At 62.0% G+C, this 6,793-nt stretch overlaps 1 protein-coding gene across 1 annotated transcript in view; it reads right to left on the minus strand.

Moving 5' to 3' along the window:
• ASCL2 (achaete-scute family bHLH transcription factor 2) overlaps window positions 1-6,417 on the minus strand; it is a 45,858-nt gene extending 39,441 nt beyond the window's left edge. The window contains exons 1-2 of the transcript XR_011472913.1: window positions 6,295-6,417; window positions 891-1,062 (exon numbers count right to left, since the gene is read on the minus strand). The gene's annotated coding sequence lies outside the window, so the exon portion shown is untranslated. The remainder of the gene's footprint in view (window positions 1-890; window positions 1,063-6,294) is intronic.
• Window positions 6,418-6,793: the final 376 nt, after the last annotated feature.

Raw genomic sequence — 6,793 nt, forward strand, 5'->3', positions numbered from 1 at the left:
ACCGCCCCCCAAAAAAATTAGCCTTTAAAAAAACCCAGAAGATAAGAACCAAGGTCTCTTCCTCTCCCTGGTAACAGGACGGTCTGAAACCAAAACTTTTAAACTAAAAGCAGTTTATGGTGGGTGGTCCTGCCCTAGGCTAGAAATCTTCCCGGACAAGGCGAACTTCCACCTTACCCACCGGACAAGGCGAATTTCCACCTTACCCACCCGACAAGGCGAACTTCCACCTTACCCACCCGACAAGGCGAACTTCCACCTTACCCACCGGACAAGGCGAATTTCCACATTAACCACCCGAATTTCCACCTTACCCACCGGACAAGGCGAATTTCCACATTAACCACCTGAATTTCCACCTTACCCACCGAACAAGGCGAATTCCCACGTTAACCACCTGAATTTCCACCTTACCCACCGAACAAGGCGAATTCCCACGTTAACCACCTGAATTTCCACCTTACCCACCGAACAAGGTGAATTTCCACCTTACCCACCGGACAAGGCGAATTTCCACCTTACCCACCCGACAAGGCGAATTTCCACCTTACCCACCGGACAAGGCGAATTCCCACGTTAACCACCTGAATTTCCACCTTACCCACCGAACAAGGTGAATTTCCACCTTACCCACCCGACAAGGCGAATTTCCACCTTACCCACCCGACAAGGCGAATTTCCACCTTACCCACCGGACAAGGCGAATTCCCACGTTAACCATGCCCGGCTGTGTCTGTTGTCTTCCCGCATCTGGATACCCTGCCTTTGGGACGTCACAGCAACTTCCTTTTCTTGGACCCTCAGGGCACAACCCGAGCCCCCGTGCAGAGACCACAGATGCTCTGGCTGCTGTGGCGTTAGCTGCCGAAGGCTCACTCCCCGGGACCCACCTGGGTACAGGAAGCGCGTGTGCCGGGCCCGCGGCTCGGCTGGCTGCGTGACCTCCAGGCACCGAAGGGCCCGGGGGCGGGCGGGCTCCGTCCTCGGGAGCGGGCCTGCTGGAAGCGGCTGGTGGCTGTTTCGCTCTCACGTCAATGTTTCTCTCCTCTCCCTTCCTCTCGTCTAAAATCAATAAGACATATTTTATTATTTTTTTAAAGAAATGTCTATCATTTCACCTTCTATCCAATCCCAGAGGTTCCCCGCTTTGCTCTCTCCCGCCTCCCTGGTCCATCCCCAGCGGGTTTCACACACTCCTTACGCCTCCTCCTCGGAGCCGTGCACGGGACGCGGTGAGAAACCGCCGTTCTCCGGGCACTGTCTCAATCTGTTGAGATTCTGCTTCCTCACAATCGTCCACAGTTTGGCTCAAACGCATACAGATTCTCTACAGGTCGGAATGCTTCTTTTTTTAAGTATATATATTTTTTGGTCGGAATGCTTCTCACGTTGACATGCGGTTACTTTAACGAATGTATATATGTACGTTTTTAAAGTAATTACGGATATCATGACCCTCTGACCCTAAATAAATAGCTCAGCCAGGTCAGCATTTATCTCCTGAAACAGAATATGTCCTGCAACAAAGCCGCAAGCCCATCTTACACCCAGCTAAACCGAGTCCCTGACGGCACCAAAACATAATCCATATTCAACTGTCCCCACGCCCACAGTTACTGGTCGGTTCACCCGGAGGTGCAATCAGGGCCCCTGTTGGTCACTTTGGTCTTTTCTCATTTATGGCCCTTTCCTCGCCCTCCCCCCCCCCCGCCCCTCCCCCCCCACCCCCCCCGCCCCGGCCGTGAGCGCCTTCAGGAGCCCAGGCCCGTTCAGGTGCTGAAGGTCCCTGGTGCCACCCCCTCCTCCACCAGCAGAGCTGGCCTGGCCCTCGCGCCTGCTTCTGACAACCAGATAAGGTCAAAGCGATGGGTATCACCGGAGATTCCCTCTCCTCTCCTCTCTTGCGCTCTCACCGCCGGCTCCGCTGGGAGCCCACAGGAAACAGCTCTGCGCAGAGGCCCTCAGGCCAGGAACCCAGGCGGCCTCCAGCCCACATGCGGGCCATCCCCGGGCGGGACCCTGCGCCAGGGCTCAGTGCTGAGCGGGCTCCGGACCAGCAGGAAGGAGAGGACTGGCTGCGGTTTTATTTATTTTTATTGTATATGTCGTTATTATTATTTAACCTAGAGGCCCGGTGCACGGATTTGTGCACCGGTGGGGTCCCTCGGCCTGGCCTGTGGGGATCCGTGGGTCTCCGCCACCGCAGCCCGGCCTTACCCGCCAGCTCAAGGGGCTCCAGCCTGCTGTCCCACAGGCGGCCGGGGAGGAGCCCGAGCCCAGGCTGGGCATCTCACCGCCCCCGCTCATCCTGCCCCACTGCGCCTGCCACCGCCGCTGCTCGGGGCGTAGGGGGGAGGCTCGCGCTGTGCAGCTGCACTCGCCAGCCGTGAGCCCGGTGTCTGGCGCCCGTCTGTCAGCTAAGCGGTGCTCCCTCAGTGGGAGCACACTGACCACCAGGTAGCAGCTCCTGCGTTGAGCATCTGCCTCTGGTGGTCAGTGCACGTCATACCTACTGGCCAGTCGTCTGGTCATCCGGCTGTCTGGCCGCTTAGGCATTTATATATAGAGAGGAAGGGAGAGGGAGAGAGAGAGAGAAGCATCAATGATGAGAGAGAATCACTGATCAGCTGCCTCCTGCACGCCCCCTACTTGGGATCAAGCCCACAACCCGGGCATGTGCCCTTGACAAGAATCGAACCCGGGACCCTTCAGTCCGCAGGCCAGTGCTCTACCCACTGAGCAACACCAGCCAGGGCGACTGGCTGCCGTTTCAAACCGCTAAGCTTTGGGCTGCTGGCTCCCTCCTGTCCCTCCGCCAGCCCTTCTTCAGGAAGTCGGCTTCCCGTACCCTCGGGCCTACTTGCCAACTTGCGAGATTCCTAATTTTATTTCTTCTTCAGTCCCGTTTGTCCACTTAGCATTTTCTATCGACATTTCCATTTCATTGGAGTTCTCCACGTCATGGCCCACAGCTTCTGTCTTTCTCACGCTGCTCTGAAATACTTCTAGACTCACAGGAAGTTGCAAAGAAGTGTCCAGGGAGGTCAGGCACCCCGCGCCCGGGGCAGGAAGCCCGAGGAGGAACTTGCTGTCTCAGCCGCCCCTCCTGGCCTCACAGATGCGAGAACATCCCCCTCCCCAGAAGCGGGGCAAGCGGGGTGGGGGGGGTGGGGGAGCGGTGGGAGGGGGGGAGCGGCAGCCCAGGGGCGCCCCAGCCGTGCGGGGTCGGATGGATTTGATCAACAAACGGGCACTGTTGGTGCTACACAGAGGGGTGATTGCAGCTCTCTCGAGGTTGGCGGGGCCAGGGGACCCCGTTCTGGGCCCCCAACATTTAAGGGCCCCAGACAAGTCCGCTCCGTTACCCCAGTTTGGAGAGATTTAGACGCAGAAAGGTAGTGATTACAATGAGACGGCGACCTGGGACTGCTGGGGGCAGAAATCGGGCAGCCCAGCCAGGACACAGACGGACGAAAGGGCCAGGGTCCCTGTGCTCAACCCCCACTGGGGACCTCGGGCCTTTTCAACGTGAGTGGGTGCAGTGGCGGGGGCAGCGGGGAGGCAGGTCCCAGGTCGCCCCGCTAGGGCCAGGCTGGGAGGACACGGAGACGTGGAGAGGGAGGATTCAGAGAGCGGAGGTGCGGGCCAGGCCTCCGTCTGCTGGCATTCCGGGGTGCACACCAGAGCTCCCCGCCCCCCACATGCCTGATGGGACCTGAGACAAGACTCAGGAAAACACACACAAACGAACAGAACCCACCTTTGCCCTCCTCCCTGGCGGCCTGAGGCCTGCGATGCAGGGCCTGGGAGGAGCTGCCTTCACGGAGCAAAGTCCTCCCTGGCCCCCGGTCAGAGCCGGCCCAGCAAACATTCGTTTAACAAACATTAACTCTGCATCTCCCTGTGAGCGGCCTTCTCGCTCTTTGAAATCCAAACCACCACCCAGCCACCTCCTCCTCAGCCCAGGAGGGCGGGAAGCTGACCGCCTGGCCGTCCTGGGGCCCGTCCTATGGACAACCCGTCCGTCCGAACACATGTGGTCATTTCCTCCGTTGCGGTGCCGCCTGTCGCTTTGATTCCTAGTCCCGCCGAGGCAGTTAGACCAGAAGAAGGAACACGGCACGTGTCTGGGGGGCGGGGTGGGGGGGGGGCTCACCTGCCCAGCACGAGGCACGGACTCTCCCTTGGAGCAGACGGGACCGGGGAAGCGGCCTGAGCCTCTCGCTGTGGGGCAGGAGCTGGGGTGCCCATAGGGCCAGGTCTCTGTGGGGGCCCTGCCTGGGGCGCACACTGGGCTCCTGGCCGAAACCAGCTGGTTCGCAGACACTAACGGGAACTGCCCCGAGGAAGGACCTAGAACATCCCGGAACCTGCCCCGCTGGCAGGCTCGTCTGGGGCCTTGTTTTAGGCTGTCGGAGTCTTCCTTTCTTTTTCTTTTAAAAAAATATTTTTATTGATTTCAGAGAGGAAGGGAGAGAGAGACAGAAACATCAATGACGAGAGAATCATGGATGGGCTGCCTCCTGTACGCCCCCCACTGGGGATCGAGCCCACAACCCGGGCCTGTGCCCTTGACCAGAATATGAACCCGGCAGGCACCCTTCGGTCCCCAGGCCGAGGCGCCATCCACTGAGCCACGCCGCTGGGCCAAGTGTTCCTTTTCTTAAAAGAGTGTAACGCTGCCTCCTGGGGGCACCTCCCCGCTCTGGCGTTCTCTGTGCCAACAGCTCTGTCTCACTGTTTTGGGTGGTCTTTGTTTATTTCCACAGGAAACCAAGGCACAGGGCGGGGCTCAGCCAGTCCCCCCAGAATGGGTACCCCAGGGGAGCGGTGAGTCAGCAGGCCCTGGAGCTGGGCTTGGCACAGAGGCCCCGTCCCAGCGGCTCAGAAGAGGCAGCCCCGCTCCATGTCCTCCCGCACCCCCTCGCGTCCAGGCCCCCCCGTGTCCTCCCACACCCCCTCGCATCCAGGCCACCCCCCCCCCCGTGTCCTCCCGCACCCCCTCGCATCCAGGCCCCCCCCCCCCGTGTCCTCCCACACACCCTCGCATCCGGGGCACGGCTGCAAGAGGGAAACCGAGGAACCAGTCTGAAGTCACAGGGAAGGGAAGACTTGGCCCCATCTTCCTCACACCCTCAGCCCCGCCTGTCCTCGGGGTGGGCAGAGGGGGCACAGGGAGGGGTGCCCCATCCCAGGCATGGCGCAGGCAAGCCACACCTTCCCCTCACCCCCCGCCCCCCCCCCCCCCCCCCCCCGTTCTCTAACGCAGCCCAGCTGGGCGCTTGTCCGTGAGTCTCCGTGAGTCTCGGGGCTCAGCTCCACCCCCCACAGGGGAGCCTTACTCAGGACGCCGCCCCTGGTGCCCGCATGCCCTCGTCACTCGGGCACACGCCATTGCTGCCGGTGGTTTGGTGTCAGGTGTCAACGTGACCGGCCATGGGGTTCCCAGACGGAACAGTGTTTCTGGGGGTGTCCGCAGGTGAGATTAGCATTTGAGTGGGGGCTCGTGAAGCAGGTGGCCCCCCAATGGGAGATGGGGGCTCGGCCGGAGCGGAGCCAAAGGCGGAGGAGGGAGGAACCCCCGCCCCGTTCCCTGCCTCAGGCCTGGAGCGGGACCTGCGCTTTTCTCAGCCTCCATCGGTCGGGGACTCACACTGCGGCCTCCCGGGGCTCCGGACTGGGGTGACCTACACCCCCCGGGCTCCACAATCTCCGTTATAACATATATTACATCACACATACACACACACACACACACGCACACGGTTCTCCTGCGGTTGTTTCTCTGGAGAACCCTGACGACACGGTGGGTCCCCTCCAGTCCTCACAAGGTCAGTTTGTGGGCCACGGGGCCGGGCACTGCAGAGGGGTCCCCGGGCCGGCCAGCGTGGCTCCGTGGTTGAGCGTCGACCTATGAACCAGGAGGTTCGATTCCCGGTCAGGACACATGCCCGGGTTGCAGGCTCGATCCCCAGCTGGGGCTGCAGGAGGCGCCGATCCATGATTCTCTCTCATCATTGATGTTTCGCTCTCTCTCCCTCTCCTTTCTTCCTCTCTGACATCAATAAAAACATATATTTTTAAAAATTAACCAGGAAACAAGTGGGGTACAGACAGACACGGCAGGGCTGCCCCCCCTGACACGGCGGCCACGGGCCATGGTGGCTCCTCGGATTCGAACCACAACGAACCACAATGAACAGCCCAGTTCTCCCCGCAGCACCGGCCGCCGGTCACCTCGCTGCAGGCCGGCCGGTGGGCACGGCGCCCCCAACGTGGGCGTGAAATGCGCACCTTGGAGGCTCCCTCGCAGGTGGCTTGGGCTTCTGGGCACCCCACGCTGGTCCAGGGGTCACCCTCTCAGGGACCTTTCCAAACGCAGACTCAACAGCGGTCAGCAGCTGCCGGTCCCCCGGGCTCAGGGCCCGGAATCGCCTCGCAGGACCCGCGGCGGAGCCGCCGGACGCAGCCTCCTCGCCCGCCCGGTTCCGCCGCGGGAGCCCGAGAACAAAGCGCTGCTGTCCGGGCTCAGCCTCGGCGAGCACCTCCCCGCCTCCAGGGGGGCCTCCGGGGTGTCCCGGCGCCGGGGGCGGGGCGGGGCGGGGCGGGGGGTCTCCCCTGGGCTCCCCGGCTGCTGCCAGTCCCCGGGCGCACCCCTGGGGGGCTCGGAGGGCGCCCCGCGCAGCGCGCCCCGCCCCGGGGCTCTAGCTGCACCGAGACCCGCAGGTCCCTGCGGTGGGCAGGGGGCGGGCGCGCGGGCCGGGGGCGGGGCCTCGGGGGCGGGGGCGGGGCC

This window comes from Myotis yumanensis, unplaced genomic scaffold (genome assembly GCF_028538775.1).
Source record: "Myotis yumanensis isolate MYYU_CA2020_CCGP unplaced genomic scaffold, mMyoYum1.0.hap1 SCAF_10, whole genome shotgun sequence".
Classification (NCBI taxonomy): Eukaryota; Metazoa; Chordata; class Mammalia; order Chiroptera; family Vespertilionidae; genus Myotis; species Myotis yumanensis.